The sequence below is a fragment of the Spinacia oleracea genome, chromosome 1, assembly GCF_020520425.1.
Source record: "Spinacia oleracea cultivar Varoflay chromosome 1, BTI_SOV_V1, whole genome shotgun sequence".
Taxonomy (NCBI): domain Eukaryota; kingdom Viridiplantae; phylum Streptophyta; class Magnoliopsida; order Caryophyllales; family Amaranthaceae; genus Spinacia; species Spinacia oleracea.
In genome coordinates, this window is record NC_079487.1 from 36713561 (window position 1) to 36730353 (window position 16793).

The 16793-nt window shown below is 41.1% G+C and overlaps 1 pseudogene; it reads left to right on the top strand.

The window, feature by feature from the left end:
* LOC110778175 (DNA polymerase I A, chloroplastic/mitochondrial-like) overlaps nucleotides 1–16793 on the top strand; it is a 97091-nt pseudogene that overhangs the window by 43932 nt on the left and 36366 nt on the right.

Genomic DNA, 16793 nt, shown 5'->3' on the forward strand with positions numbered 1-16793 from the left:
ATATACAGTAGGTCAATCAAAAATTCAAGATTTATCAACAAGAATCGCAAATATTTAATTTAACATCTTAAATTTACGAAATTTTGCATTCGAAAAACTAAAACCTTCGAAAAGTCATAGTTAGGCTTCGAATTTTAGAATGCCTTTTACATGCGGAATTGACACAAAAATCACTCGATTTGGATGAGTAACGAAGAAACTGCCGAAAAACTGCGTACGTATAATTAAATAAACGCAATTTGCAATTAATTAACAATTACGAAAATTAATCACCCCTTTTAATTCTTGCAAATTTGTAATATTTAACCATGTTCATGCAAATTAGATTATGAAAATAATAAGGGGCTCGTGATACCACTGTAAGGTTATGATACATATGATATTACATAAATCATGCGGAAACAACCATTAACCTAGGAATACATATTATTTACACATAATCATATAGCATAATTTAGATGCATACTCTTTGGTGCGTGCCCTCCCTAGCTGCACCCGAACCGAACAAGAACAAGTCTTTAGGACTCCAAGTGTCGTCCCTCCGTAGATAGTCCACAGCACGTCCGGATCCGCCTTAAGATTGACCAACTAGAATCGCCCTTAAGGTACTAGAATTTTCGGCACTTTTGAGCAAGATGTGTGACTGAATTTTTCTCTCAAAAACTCACTTTGAATACTTGAAAAAACTCGTTATAAATTGTGAACCCAGGCCACATATTTATAGGGGTATGGAAAGAGAATTGGAATCCTATTAGGATACGAATTAATTAAACTTAGAATCCTACAAGAACTCTAATTAATTAATTTATCAAATAGAATTAGGAATTTAATCATTAACCGAACTCTGCACGTTTTAGGAATCGTGCATGAACACAAACTCACACACACACACACGGCAGCCACGATGGGCCGCCCATGCTCGTGCGTGCGAGCAGCAGCCCACGCAGCGAGGCCCACGCAGCCGCGGCCTTGGCGCGCGCTGGGCCTGCCTTGCGGTAGGCCTGGGCGCTGCCTTGGCTGGGCTTGTGGCGCACGTTTGGCTTGCTGGGCGATGGACTGGCTTCGAGCTGGGCCCTCGTCCGGCAGGCCTCGTCTGATGCTTATTCGCACGATACGCTTCCGATTAAATTTCCGATTCCGGAATTCATTTCCGATACGAACAATATTTAATATTTCCGATTCCGGAATTAATTTCCGTTTCGAACAAATATTTAATATTTCCGTTTCCGGAATTATTTTCCGATTCCGATAATATTTCCGATTCTGACAATATTTCCGTTTCCGGCAATATTTCCGATTCTGGCAATATTTCCATTTCCGATAATATTTTCCGATACGTACCATGTTTCCGTTTCCGGCAACATCTACGACTTGGATAATATTTATATTTCCGATACGATCCATATTTCCGTTTCCGGCAATATCATCGTTTCCGGAGTATTCATTTCTTGCTTGTGACGATCTCAGCTCCCACTGAAACCAAGATCCGTCGATTCCGAATATCCATAGATAGAGTATCTAATGCCATTAGATACTTGATCCGTTTACGTACTATTTGTGTGACCCTACGGGTTCAGTCAAGAGTAAGCTGTGGATTAATATCATTAATTCCACTTGAACTGAAGCGGCCTCTAGCTAGGCATTCAGCTCACTTGATCTCACTGAATTATTAACTTGTTAATTAATACTGAACCGCATTTATCAGACTTATCATAGAATGCATACTTGGACCAAGGGCATTATTTCCTTCATTTCCCTCATGTATAATGTGGGTCTTGGAAGATAATCTAGGTAAGAGTACAACTAGCCTTTGACCATTTCGGTGCAAATGGTAGCATGGGAGAAAATATGTTGTTGGAGATGTATCATCTTTCAAAATCTTCGAACATTTATTGTATATATGGTGCATGTTTTCTTGGTAGGATTTTGTAGTGTCTTGTTACTGGGTGAATTATTTACTGTTTTCCCTATTTTATTTTTTGATGGTGAAGATGATTGTCATTGAAAGAATGAAGTCTTTAGCTTAAGGTATGTGTCAATTCGTTGTAAGATAAAATATGATAATGTGATTGAAGAAGGAAAGAAGACATTAGGGATAGAGCCTCTGATAATCTTTCAGAAGCACAGACATAATGCAGTGGCTTACCTTTTTTTCTATTGTTACAGGAAGAATCATAATGAGTTCCTCCCTAGAGAGAAAAAGTTCAAAGTCCCAAATATTGATAATGTGATTGAAGAAGGAAAGAAGACACCGAAAAAGTTTTGTGACATTACATTGCATAAAATTGGTGATACTATAAAAACTGATTTTTATACACCAAGTGGTTGGCCTTCTATTAGCGGAGATGCCTTGAAAGCTATTGCTGGGAAGGTCTGTGCAGAATATGTTTTTCCAGTGATTCTTCTGAAGATTTATTGATTGAAGATCCACTAAACTCAGGAAGAAAAGATGCTGATATTCCTGCTTACGGAACAACTTATGCTGCTTTTGGGGGAGGGCATGAAGGAATGGAGGCTTGTCATGCTATCTGTGAGGGGGTCGAAAAAGCACGAGGCTAATGCGTGACCTCGTCCCTCGTGGGTGTGACGCTTCTTTTTGTCAAATCAAGTGTAATTGGATTTCCTGTGAGTTTACACCCAATTGACTAGTAATATAGGAGTCGTCATTCAGTTTTTAACGACAATGAGAAAAACTGACAAAACCCGGTTATCGTGACATAAAGGGAGTACAATTATGTTTGACCACGACGGCCGTAGGTTCCCTTGTGATCCCTGGTGGTGGGGATCGCTCAACGTACACCCGCAGGGTAGACATTGAGGGTTCGGGGGACTGTAACTACCGAGAGGAGTACTCGCTCTTCGATAACTCCAGAGGCAGGATATCCTTACTAGCTCAGCATAAATAATTGAAGGGACATGCGTTAACTATTAAACTAATCTGAGTCGATTTTAACAATATGCAACATATAATACTAGATCGAGCGCGATTATCTGATTTAGATTGTTTTAAGGGACCTAGCATGATAATCCAATTTCCCAAAGATATCATATTTATTAGGCGTGATCGAACAATCAGATTTTAGTTAGTTTAACAGTTCATAAAAGGGCGAGGAAAGCAATTAAACCATAGAAAAGGGACACATTACGACGCACCCTTGAGAGGTGCGTCACGGTTCTCAGAAAACTAACCACTTTGACTTTGCTATTTCTCCTTTTATTTAACGAATCTCAAATTATGGGACGGGATACGTTCTGTTCGATTTATGGATCGATTGCGACAGAACGCGTGATCAGTTTTGCAGCGTGAGGCTTAGGCTTAGGCTTAGGGGTTTAGAGTCAATACTCGGAATAATAATTGTGTGTTGTTGTGTCCTTTTCACGTCGAACTTAAGGCCCTATTTATAGGAAAGAGTGGCGTAGAAAGATAGATTTTAAGGAATTTGAATACGAAACGGATTAGGAAAAGAATCCGTCCCAGGTATTTTCGGCGCCCAGCTCTGGGCGTCAAAGATTTCGGCGCCCAGGGCTGGGCGTTGAAAATAGGGTCTGGCAGAATTTTTTGTCATATTGGACTCTAGAGTACGGAGTTCATTAAGAGACTTAATCCGAGTTATTTGGTGCGTATCAATTTATGACGAAATGCGTCTGGGCCCTTTACGAACTCTAGGTTCGTTATGAGTTTAATTAATACGTTAACTCTTTTATCGAACTGCGATAGGAATAGAATTCCTTTTACAATTTCTATCTCTTTTAGGATTTATGTTGGCGTGCAACACCTAATTCTGACAGGTTTCTATCTTTTATGAATTGCCACTTTTAACAACTACCCATTACGGCAGTTACTATTTTTAGCAGGTTTCCATAAATAGCAGGTTTCTATAAATAGCAGGTTTCGGGTGAAATGAAAAGGGGAATTGAGATTCGTTATTTTATAGGAGATGCGTTGTCAAGTGGAGATGTACGTTTTCATCATCGAACCTTCCCTTTCGGGAATGGGGACAAAAGTAGGTGTCTACAGTTAGCCCCCACTTTGACTGAGTCTTGGAGTAAGACGATGGTCAAAGTATTAGACGGAGTGCGTCGCACAAGCCATGGTGACTTGTTTTGGCGAGGGTCTCACGAGCCCCCGAGTTATAACATTTGACTTAAGGGTCATCACTTGAAGTGTCGACATACCCCTCACGTGTCATTGGGATTTGTCAACGGATAGTATAGAAACTTCCTCACTTTGTCATTGGAAGGATCTAAAGGTGCGTAGAAACTCCCTTACTTTGTCATTGGGAGTAGCTACAGAAGATGTTTTCGAAATCAAAGCTATAAAGTGTAATTGGGCCTGGCCAAGCCCAACCACGAGGTAAAAATGTTTTAAAAGATTCTCATTTTCAGGGCTAGCTAAACGAGAAAACCCCCTTGTTTTTATGGGACGTAAAACGAAGGAAAATCCAGCACATCGTTCTTTTTTTTTTTTTTTTTGGAAAAAACGGAAAACCAATCCTTTAATTTTTGAAAAAAGGGAAAACTACTCACATCACTTTTTTGGAAAAACGGAAAACCAAAAGCTACTCACATCGTTCTTTTTTTTTTGGAAAAACGGAAAACCAAAAGCTACTCACATCGTTCTTTTTTGGGAAAAACGGAAAACCAAAAGCTACTCACATCGTTCTTTTTGGAAAAAACAGAAAACCAAAAGCTACTCACATCGTTCTTTTTTGGAAAAACGGAAAACCAAAAGCTACTCACATCGTTCTTTTTGGAAAAACGGAAAACCAGAAAAAGTTATCGCTGCAGCGACTAAGGACCTGCGCGGTTAGTGGTGCAGACCCCGCCGGCTAAAGATGGCGAGCCTGTCCGCTAAGGGTGGACACCCCGTCCGATAGAAGTGGACGAATCTGTTTTTGAAATTTGAAAATAAGGACCTACGTGGTTTGTGACGTAGACCCCGCCGGCTGAAGATGGCGAGCCTGTCCGCTAAGGGTGGACACCCCGTCCGATAGAAGTGGACGAATCTATTTTGAAATTTGTTTGTGCTTTTTGAAAATAAGGATCTACGTGGTTTGTGACGTAGACCCCGCCGGCTGAAGATGGCGAGCCTATTTTGAATTTGAAGATTTTATTTTTCGAAAACTAAGGACCTGCGCGGCTAGTGACGCAGACCCCGCCCGCTGAAGGTGGGCGAGCCTGTTTTTGTGTTTTGAAGAATTTTGTTTTCTTTCGAGGGATGCTCGGATTTAGTTACAACCTGAATGTGGGTTGACAACGTGCTTAGACGGACCATTGTCTTATGGTCATCATCCTTCATGGTTTTGAGCTAGTCTTTACGGCTCAATTTTGCCACTACCAAGGTCCTTGAATAGGGGACTATGTGTAAGTATCAACGGCGACCTTTGTCTTTGAGGTCGTAATCCGGTTTTATTTTTTTGAGTTTATCCAAACACGGGACTTCGTACAGCGTAGTCTGGGAATATTGTTTTAACTTTGCATACTCTCTTTTGAAACATATATTTTCTTTCGAGCCCCCAAGCATTCGTGCTTGACGGTCATTTCTTGTCAAAGAGGTTCCTTGGGGATACGCATTTTGTAATGTCCTTGATTGTGTTTGGGATCGTGCTCGTAAGTGCGAGCGATCTTTGTAGTGGTGTGCTACTCTTAACAAAGCCGTGAGGTGCGACTTTCAGTAAAGGAATCGGCAATTTTGAGTCGAATGGATACGACAGGGCCCTATAGAAGTCAGAGCTGTTTTTTTTTGGGTCTGGGATAATTTTCGGCGCCAATGCCTGGGCGTTAAAGATTTCGGCGCCCAGCGCTGGGCGCTGAAAATAATTTCTGGCGAGGTTTCTTGAAGACACAGTTGGCCTCTTGTTCGTTCGTTTTCCTTTTTTTTTTTCTTTTGAACGCGTTCGTAAATGTTCAATACTTAGAAAAGATGATATGTGTGTGCGAACGAGCGTTCATAGAATGGTCGTGGTGTGCGGTCCATTAATCAGTTTGCTTGAATTGTTTCATTTTTTTTTTTTGAGCAACGATTGATTTTGAATAGTTTGCTTAGAAGCTTGATAAGGTTCAGGCCCATTCATGAAGTGGGCTCAAACATCGTGCCCTTTCGATTGTTCAAACATTTGCTTCGAGATTTTTTATTTTGCTATGGTCGTTTCGTAGCTTGGAGCCTCCAAGCATGCATGTTGGGATGCTTCCTTTTGGCGTACGATTTTTGTAGGTTCTTTCGAGAAAGATGCCTTGGGGTTCCGCTCGTGTAGGTGCGAGTTATCCCTTCCGTGGTAGGTAATATTTTGCTACCTTTAATCCTTAATGTAGAAGTCGTGTGGCTTGCATTTTGAATTTGGGCGATAAGTAGTCTTTGCCTCTTTTACATGTGCTCTTGGTCGTGCCTACATTAGTGTAATATGCCTTACTCTCTATTTTTTAGACTTGCACCGTGGGATGTTTGAACTTATGGTGCGACGTAGGCTTGTGTGGCCTAACAACATGTATTAGAACTGTTAGGTTATGATTCATATGACAATTCATAAATCATGCGGAAAAAACCATAAACCCAGGAATACATATTATTTACACATAATCATTTAGCATAGAATAGATGCATACTCTTTGTTGCGTGCCTTCCCTAGCTGCGCCCGAACCGAACAAGAACAAGTCTTTAGGACTCCAAGTGTCGCCCCTCCGTAGATAGTCCACAGCACGTCCGGATCCGCCTTAAGATTGACCAACTAGAATCGCCCTTAAGGTACTAGAAAATTTCGGCAATTTTGAGCAAGATGTGTGTTTGAATTTTCTCTCAAAAACTCACTTTGAATACTTTGAAACTTGTGTTATAAATTGTGAGCCCTAGCCTCATATTTATAGCGGTATGGAAAGGGAATCGAAATCCTATTTAGATACAAATTAATCAAACCTAGAATCCTACAAGAACTCTAATTTAATTAATTTATCAAATAGAATTAGGAATTTAATCATTAACCGAACTCTGCATGTTTTAGGAAACGTGCACGAACACAAACACTTGCATACACACGCACGACAGCCACGATGGGCCTCATGCGTGCGCGCGAGCAGCAGCCCACTCAGCGCCCGCGCGCGCTGCGCGCTGCGCGCGCTGTGCGCGCTGTGCGCTGCGCGTGCTGTGCGCGCTGTGCGCGCTGCGCGCTGCGCGCAGCCTGCTGGGCCTGGCCTTGCTGTTTGTGCGGTGCGCTTGGCTTGCTAGGCGATGGCCTGGCTTCGTGCTAGGCCTCGTCCGGCAGGCCTCGTCCGATGCTTATTCGTACGATGCGCTTCCGGAGTATTCATTTCTTGCCTGTGACGATCTTAGCTCCCACTGAAACCAAGATCCGTCGGTTCCGAATATTCATAGATAGAGTATCTAATGCCATTAGATACTTGATCCGTTTACGTACTATTTGTGTGACCCTACGGGTTCAGTCAAGAGTAAGCTGTGGATTAATATCATTAATTCCACTTGAACTGAAGCGGCCTCTAGCTAGGCATTCAGCTCACTTGATCTCACTGAATTATTAACTTGTCAATTAATACTGAACCGCATTTATTAGACTTAACATAGAATGCATACTTGGACCAAGGGCATTATTTCCTTCAAGAACATTTCTCCAGGTGTTGGGATATCATTGCATTGGAGTACTTCATCACGCCTCGTTCAGGTGCTCGAACAAGTGTAGCACCTTCTGCGTGGGTTCGCACGGCTTATTACTTCGTTCGATGCGAGGATTCATAGATGTTTATTTCTTGTTTTTATATCTGGGCAAAATTTGACAAGCAGAAAGATTCAGCGCCCAGGCTGGGGCGTTAAAGATATCGGCGCCCAGCTCTGGGCGTTGAAAATGATTTCTGGGTATATTTTGACAGTTCTTATCCTTGATTTTTTTTTCTTTCGCTTTTGCCTTGGAACGAGGTAGACTGTGTAACGGGCGCTTGTAGGGCGAGCGTTATGTGCAGTAGTTTGATCGGAGTTTTGGTGACTCGCGATTTTCAGTTACCCTTGGTAGTGGGGTGACTTTATATATTCTAAGTAGTGCTTAGAATTTGAGAGGGGTTGTAGCCATTCTAAGGTTTGTTTTTCACAATTTAAAGCTTAGGATTGTGCCCCTATGACGTGCGTATAGCATTAGCGTCGAGAACTTGCGATAAAATCATCATTTCGAGCATTTTTAGAATGTTTTTCTCAAGCCCCCAATTGTAGCTACAGGATTGGCTTGGTTCTATAATGCTTGGCATAAGTTTTTGTGCATTCATGGTGACATGGATCATGAATAGTTTGAACCAGACTCGTTTAGTGCGAGGTACGTTCGAGTAGTAATCTGCTACTTCTCTTGTAAATGTCGTATTGTGCGACATTGCCATGGTCAAGGTAGTCACATGTTGAAGTGTGCCTTGACCAAAAGCTAGGTGCCTTTCTTTACCCATAAACATATTTAGAAATCTTTTTTGACTCACTTGCAACATCGAAGATAAACACATACTTAGCTTAAACCAACGACACTTTATTATGTTCGAAAAAGTCTTAGAAAATTATTTAAAATCCGGATCCTACTGTGTACAATCCGAGGTGTCCTAAGTAAGTTGACTTATAGAAGGGTTCGTACAGGATTACACCAGTGAATCAAAAATACTGTTACGATTTTTAAAATGCTGTCTTAGGATTTGCTGGAAGCCAGGGTGCAGGCGTCAAGATATACTTGTGCCCGTTTGGCATATGCTTTAGGCTTTTAGGGCCATCTTTTCCAAAATTGCGGGAATATAAACCTTTTTCAAATAGACTTAGATTTACTTGGTGTATGTCTGCACAAAAGGTCAAGGTATACTTAGTTCTTTCCCTAGCTCTTTCATTTCAATTTTTAGCCCCCAATTGCTATTATGTCTTCCCATTAATGATGCTTTTAGATTTCGATTTTAGATGCCCGTGTCATATGTCTGAGTAGGGTGAGCCTTGGTTAAGTGCCAAGTCCTATTGACCATGTCTGTTTTTTTCAAAGGGGATTCGCAAGCATTTGAATTACCATGAACGGGTGCCCTGAGTTCGAAGGAACGATGGGGCAATGCCGTAGAACAATTCTCTTTATTGCAAGCTTGCTGCCTTTACTACTTGTTGGCGATTATGACTGTGTCTTAGTGGTGAAAGAAGGTCTTTAAGCGAACGACTATGTCTAGTAGTGAAAGAAGGTCTTTAAGTGAGTTAGTTCGCTTTAGCGAGGGTCAAGTCGAGTACTTTAGAGGTCATGGACGCTTGCGCTAGCCCCCATTCAATTGAGGCAAAGCGATCTTTTGAGTCTTTGCTAAGTGCCTAGGAGTGTGAGTGCTCCTTCTGGCAAGGGTACGTGCCCTTATTATTTTTCGATGTGTGCTCGTTTTGGCATCTTGATGACTTGGATTCTTCCTTTGACTTTAAATTTTTCTTTCGACTTGGATTGCAAGTAATTAAATTTCAATAAGGGACTCTATTTCTTATTCTTGTTATTCTATAGGCTCTAACATTTTTGCAAATTGGTTGGACCGAATCATGGATTGCCTAGGTATCCGCCTTAAATAGATTTAATTTGGAATCAGGTCTTGCGTAGCCTAGAAAATGGTTTCTTAGAATGCTGATTTTAAACAAGTACGTTCTGAGGTGGAAACATATTATTTGAAACAGTAGAATAAGTGAATTTTATTATTATTTTAATCTGCTGCTTTGCCGTAGGCCAAAATTTTGTTTATTTGTTTTATTTTTTGAGTACATGTATATTTTTTTTGGTGGTACGTATATCTGAATACATGCCGTACCCCTCCAAGTGTTCGTTATTTTTCCGTGCATGTGCGGATAAAATGATGAGCACTTCTGGACAAAATTTAGCAAGCAGGGAGATTCAGCGCCCAGGCTGGGGCGCTAAAGATTTCGGCGCCCAGTGGTGGGCGCTGAAAATGTTTTCTGGGCGGATCTTTTTTGGTGCGCTAAATGCTTCATTTTCTTTTTAGACTAACTTTAGAGGCGCTTTGCAAAGTTTCCTTTTTTTATTATTCATATATTTTTTTTATTTTTACATTGAGCGTAGAATGTACTTTTCATTTGTCTCTTTTTTATTTGTGACTCAAGACGGCTTGAAAGATGGGTTGAATGAGATAGGATAGGTTGTATAGGTATTAGTCAAGCATGAGGATTACATCTGCTAGGGCTCACAATTTGCAGCTTTGTGCTAGTGTCACGAGTTTACATCAACCAAGGCCAATGAGTAGCATGGGGACGGCTCACAGGTATATCAACAGGATGTATCCAAACAAGTTATATGGTCATTATGCTAATGGTGGTGTAAGAGCAGGTTTTGGAAATAATGGGTATGACGCACGTGTCAATGGCCGTGCGTGGTTTGCGGTTGACAACAAGTTCAAGAACGAGAGTCGAGGTAATGGTTTCTTGGGTTATGGCAATGAGAATATGGATGGGTTAAATGAGCTGAACAGGGGCCCCAGAGCGAAGGCATCTAAGAACACAAGGATTGGAAAGGGTAGACATCGTAGAATTTTATGATTTGGATTGGTTGACTCGATTCTTTTACTTCGTTTACTTGGGTAAATTCCGCATTTTGGGAGGTACGGGCTAAGTATTTCATGGCTTGCTCTCTTCGCTCTCCCTTTTCTCTTTCTTTTTAATATTTCATGGTTTGCCCTTTTCGCTCTCCCTTTTCTCTTTCGTTTTTGCTTGGGATTTCTCCCCAACATAATTCCTTCAAATTTTTTTATTTGGGATGAAAGGTAGATGGTTGTGGTCTTTGAGTCACGAGGCGAGACTGAGTGAGCCTCGTTTGGTAGGCCTATAGTGGACCTTTAACTTTAGTAGGCCTAGGGTGGACCTCTAGCTTTAGTAGGCCTAGGGTGGACCTTTAAATTGTCTTACTTTGCAAGTGTATTTAGTCGTTTCTTAAAATGTGCAAATAGCGTAGATTCAAATTGTTGTTTTTACCTTATTGAAATTTAACGAAAGAATTACATCGAAAATAATTTTTTGCTTCTTTTCAGATTCCAGTTTCTGGGATTTAATTGGAAGTTGTGATTTAGACTCAAACTTTCATTAATCTTTCTGATTATAACCCGTGTATGAATACAAGGAGGTGGCCTAGACTCAAAATAATGACATGGCGTAACCCTATAATACTTGACCAAGCGACTCTCAGACTTAGGCTAATTGGACCATAACTTTTGTTGGTTGACACTTTAGATTTTAACCCTTGGGTGTTCATTTGTCATGCGCCATTTTGCTTAATGCTGGCAAGGTAGTTAATTGGGGAGATCGAATTTTTATTTTTGCAAGACTAGAATCATTAGTGCGGCTTCTCTCTTAGTGTGTATTGCTTTACCCCAATGGTAGCCTTATGGCATGCCGATTTGGGTATTTTCATGGTTTGTCATGTTGTATTCATGGAAAATCTTTTTAGTCCGTACTTAGGGGTACTTCAAGGAGCGAGTGGCTCAAGAGGACTATGATAGTCGTGACCCAATGTGATCATAAGCCTTGAGGCCATTAATTTTGTGCTAATGGTATTGACCCCTTAGGTTCACTTTGGGGGTTGTGCGACTATGGGGGAATGATTTTCATAATGTGACTGTTTCCATTTTGCAAATACTATAATATATTCTTTTTATTGGTGAGAGAGAGTATTAAGGCCGTTGATTCTTAGCAAAGGATGACAATTACATATGGGTGCTTATTGATTTAAATGTTAGGAGAGGAGACTCAATATGGTTTAACCTTTTAACTTGCAGAACGACACCAAGCATTAGGACCGATTCTATGGATAAGACAACTAAGACTTAGGATTTAGACTGTACTTTGGCATAGCCTAGTCTAGACTCGGATTTATTTTTTTATTCGAACATTTATTTTTTCTTGAAGACTTCATTCGAACATTATTTTTTGAATACTTTGCCCATGTGACATTCAAGGTCGTTTAATTAGCATGCTCGGCTTTGGTGCCGAGCATTGTCGTCGTAGGAGGCCTAACAACGACACACAGAGTTATTTATTTTTATTTTTTGTCGCTTTTAGAATCGAGTGCCTTTTCATACGCCCTTGCAGCAATTTTTACGAAAAGTTTTTTTTTTTTGCTACGTGTTTTTTTTGCACGGGCACCGAGGCTGTTGTGTCTGGCCAAAAAGGGCAGGCAGCAACTTCAGCGCCCAGTGATGGGCGTGAGAAATTTTAGCGCCCAGCCAGGGGCGTTGAAAATGCGTCCCTGGCTGGTTCTCGTTTTCAGTTTTCGTCTACTTTGTTTTTGCGACTTTAACTTTGCGTGCTTGCCTAATAACGTCCTTTACGCGTTGTGCAGCGTTTGTGGGATTCGTTACAGGCCATCCTGAGCGTCGCTTATTTTTGTGGCGATCGTTCGGGTTTGCAAAACACGTATTTCGGTATAACTCTTAGGAAAATTGGTTTATGAATGTTTGGGCAATTTTTAAGGTCGTTGGTTTTTCTAGGATAGTTTGTCACACACAATCATATATTTCGCTACACATAACTAACATTCCGTCATGAGGCAGTAATAATATGTCATGTAGTTTATGATAATGGGTAGTTATTTGCGCCTGGCTTGGTACCGCTTCTATCGTAGATCCAACACATGCCCCGGTCGAGGTAGTGTCTTCAGCAGACGAATTTCGCTCAAGAGGCCAACCCGCAAGTGCAAGCCAAGGGGGCATGCAGGCGAGAGGGACCTAATGGGCGAGCGATTGGGTTTGGGACGGGTGTACTACTAGAGAAAGTGCCGAGTGGACAACATTCGAAGCGTATGCACCCCCCGGTTGGCGATGGGTATCCTTAGTCCCAACTCCCGAGATGAAACACCAAGGGAGCCAAGATTCGTTATGCGGTTCTGCCCGTTCACATTAATATGCTGATTTTCAGGTCGTCCCAACTTGATTGGGAAATAAACGCGGGATAGGATCGTTTCACCCTTCGGCTATTTTGATTACCTACAAGCACGAGTATTTCCTTCACTATCCCCAGTGAAGTCGCCACTGTGAGGGGGTCGAAAAAGCACGAGGCTATGCGTGACCTCGTCCCTCGTGGGTATGACGCTTCTTTTTGTCAAATCAAGTGTAATTGGATTTCTTGTGAGTTTACACCCAATTGACTAGTAATATAGGAGTCGCCATTCAGTTTTTAACGACAATGAGAAAAACTGACAAAATCCGGTTATCGTGACATAAAGGGAGTACAATTATGTTTGACCACGACGGTCGTAGGTTCCCTTGTGATCCCGGGTGGTGGGGATCGCTCAACGTACACCCGCAGGGTAGAGATTGAGGGTTCGGGGCACTATAACTACCGAGAGGAGTACTCTCTCTCTTCGATAACTCCAGAGGCAGGATATCCTTACTAGCTCAGCATAAATAATTGAAGGGACATGCGTTAACTATTAAACTAATCTGAGTCAGTTTTAACAATATGCAACATATAATACTAGATCGAGCGCGATTATCTGATTTAGATTGTTTTAAGGGACAAATCATGATAATCCAATTTCCCAAAGATATCATATTTATAAGGCGTGATCGAACAATCAGATTTTAGTTAGTTTAACAGTTCATAAAAGGGCGAGGAAAGCAATTAAACCATAGAAAAGGGACACATTACGACGCACCCTTGAGAGGTGCGTCACGGTTCTCAGAAAACTAACCACTTTGACTTTGTTATTTCTCCTTTTATTTAACGAATCTCAAATTATGGGACGGGATACGTTCTGTTCGATTTATGGATCGATTGCGACAGAACGCGTGATCAGTTTTGCAGCGTGAGGCTTAGGCTTAGGCTTAGGGGTTTAGAGTCAATACTCGGAATAATAATTGTGTGTTGTTGTGTCCTTTTCACGTCGAACTTAAGGCCCTATTTATAGGAAAGAGTGGCGTAGAAAGATAGATTTTCAGGAATTTGAATACGAAACGGATTAGGAAAAGAATCCGTCCCAGGTATTTTCGGCGCCCAGCTCTGGGCGTCAAAGATTTCGGCGCCCAGGGCTGGGCGTTGAAAATAGGGTCTGGCAGAATTTTTTGTCAGATTGGACTCTAGAGTACGGAGTTCATTAAGAGACTTAATCCGAGTTATTTGGTGCGTATCAATTTATGACGGAATGCGTCTGGGCCCTTTACGAACTCTACGCTCGTTATGAGTTTAATTAATACGTTAACACTTTTATCGAACTGAGATAGGAATAGAATTCCTTTTACAATTTCTATCTCTTTTATGATTTATGTTGGAGTGCAACACCTAATTCTGATAGGTTTCTATCTTTTATGACTTGCCACTTTTAACAACTACCCATTACGGCAGTTACTATTTTTAGCAGGTTTCCAAAAACAGCAGGTTTCAATAAATAGCAGGTTTCGGGTGAAATGAAAAGGGGAATTGAGATTCGTTATTTTATAGGAGATGTGTTGTCAAGTGGAGATTTACGTTTTCATCATCGAACCTTCCCTTTCGGGAATGGGGACCAAAGTAGGTGTCTACACTATCACTTCTCTGTGTGAAGTTTGCTCTATTGATTCACTAATATCCAACTTCATTCTTCCTTTGCAGGTTCACATAAACACACACTGAATAGTCCCCCCCCCCCCCCCTGCAAACTTTTTCATGTCATCTACTCTTCTTGTGTGTGTGTGTGTGCATATATATGTATTATGAGCGACCAGCCACTGGAAGTCTGGAATGTGTATAGAGCACACTCCTTAAATTGCTTGTGAGAAGCTCAGCACTTAAACATGGGAAGTAAACATAACTGTAATAAATAGTAAAGCACCACAAATCTTTATGTAGAAATTAATTTAACTTAGAAGCTTGGGCCGGTTAAAGGATTTTAGAAGACTTGGTATATTACTTTATAACCGTGGCTTAGGCCTCATGTTACCTCGTTTGAACTACTTCTTTATCTTTTGGCTAAGTGTCACGGTTTGAGGGTTTTGACACCGGATCGTGCGACGCGCTCTTGACTTTGGGGCGGCAAGGGCGCAAACCTTGTGCAGAAAGTGTGTCTCAAGGCTTGAGGGGCACGAGCGGGTGTTTGAATCAGAAAAGCGATGGTCGAGGGTCGATCGAGGCACTTGTGTGCACGCAACAGGCACAAGCGGGACCGACGACGAGAATGTATATGTTTTGGGGAGACTTTGTCGAGTCTTGAAAATCTTAAGAACGAGCGACAATACAATATCTATAAAGGCTTACAGCAACGCAAGTAATTAAGCAAAGATAACTTCTGATGAGAGGTATTGGTCCATACCCCTCATAGAGGTGTATTTTAAATTAGCTTCAAACTTCTATCTAAAGCCTAGAAAACTATTACCAAAGTCCTAGAAGGCAAAAGATATGCAAAATACAAATAAAGGAAGGTCGGATTCTAACACTAAGGCATGATCTTTCTATGTAATTGCTGTTATGATGGCGTGTGTTAGAGTGTGTCTCTATGCGTCATTATGCACAATTATGCAGAGCATGCACACATTAACACACAACATCTTACATGGACGGATTAAGGGAGAGGAAGGTGGGTTCAGACCGAATTTCATTGAGCAGCGAAGAAGAAATTAAGACAGTGATAATTTGTAAATTGGACAAATCATTTCCTATTGAGTAAGGTTGCTTAAGTCTGTTTTATCACAATTTGACCTCCCAATTTAATCCGATTCTGGGTCCGATTTGTTCTTTGAAACAAGTTTGAGAAAAAAGTTGAATCCCTTTTTTTTTATATAAAATAAAACCATTGGACCAACCGACTATGTAAGCCTACTTTATCTAGAAGAGCTTGAGTTCGATATCTTCCTCCTTGCCTCTGTATGCTCACTAAAAAGTTGAATACACTCGGTTGGAATTGGAAATTTCAATTTCAGGTTGCATCATCCTGTGTTTCAAGCATTTTCAATGGCTGATCCTGTTATTATTTCTGTAGACACCTACTTTTGTCCCCATTCCAGAAAGGGAAGGTTCGATGATGAGAACATAAATCTCCACTTGACAACGCATCTCCTATAAAATAACGAATCTCAATTCCCCTTTTCATTTCACCCGAAACCTGCTATTTATAGAAACCTGTCATTTATGGAAACCTGCTAAAAATAGTAACTGCCGTAATGGGTAGTTGTTAAAAGTGGCAGGTCATAAAAGATAGAAACCTGTCAGAATTAGGTGTTGCACTCCAACATAAATCCTAAATGAGATAGAAATTGCGAGAGAATCCTATTCCTAATATGATTCGAAAATAAGGGTTACGTATTAATTAAAATCCTAACGAGCCTAGAGTTCGTAACGGGCCCAGACGCATCCCGTCATGAAATTAATACGCACTAAAAGACTCGATTAAGTCTCATACACTCCGGATTCTAAGAGTCCGAATCTGACAAAGAAACGGCCCAAACATCAATTTCAACGCCCAGACCTGGGCGCTGAAATTGCCTGGATCCTATTTTCAACGCCCATAGCTGGGCGCCGAAATCTTTGACGCCCAGCCCTGGGCGCTGAAAATACCTGGACGTGTTCTTTCCTAATTCCTCGTGGATTAGAGTTCTACAATTCTATCTTTCCACGAACTCTTTTCTATAAATAGGGCCCTAAGTTCGACGTGAAAAGAACACACAATTATTATTCTGAGTATTGACTCTAAACCCCTAAGCCTAAGCCTCACGCTGCGAAATTAATCACGCGTTCTGTCGCAATCGATCCAAAAATCGAACAGAACGTATCCTGTCCCGTAATTTGAGATTCGTTAAATAAAAGGAAAAATAGCAAAGTCAAAGTGGTTAGTTTTCTG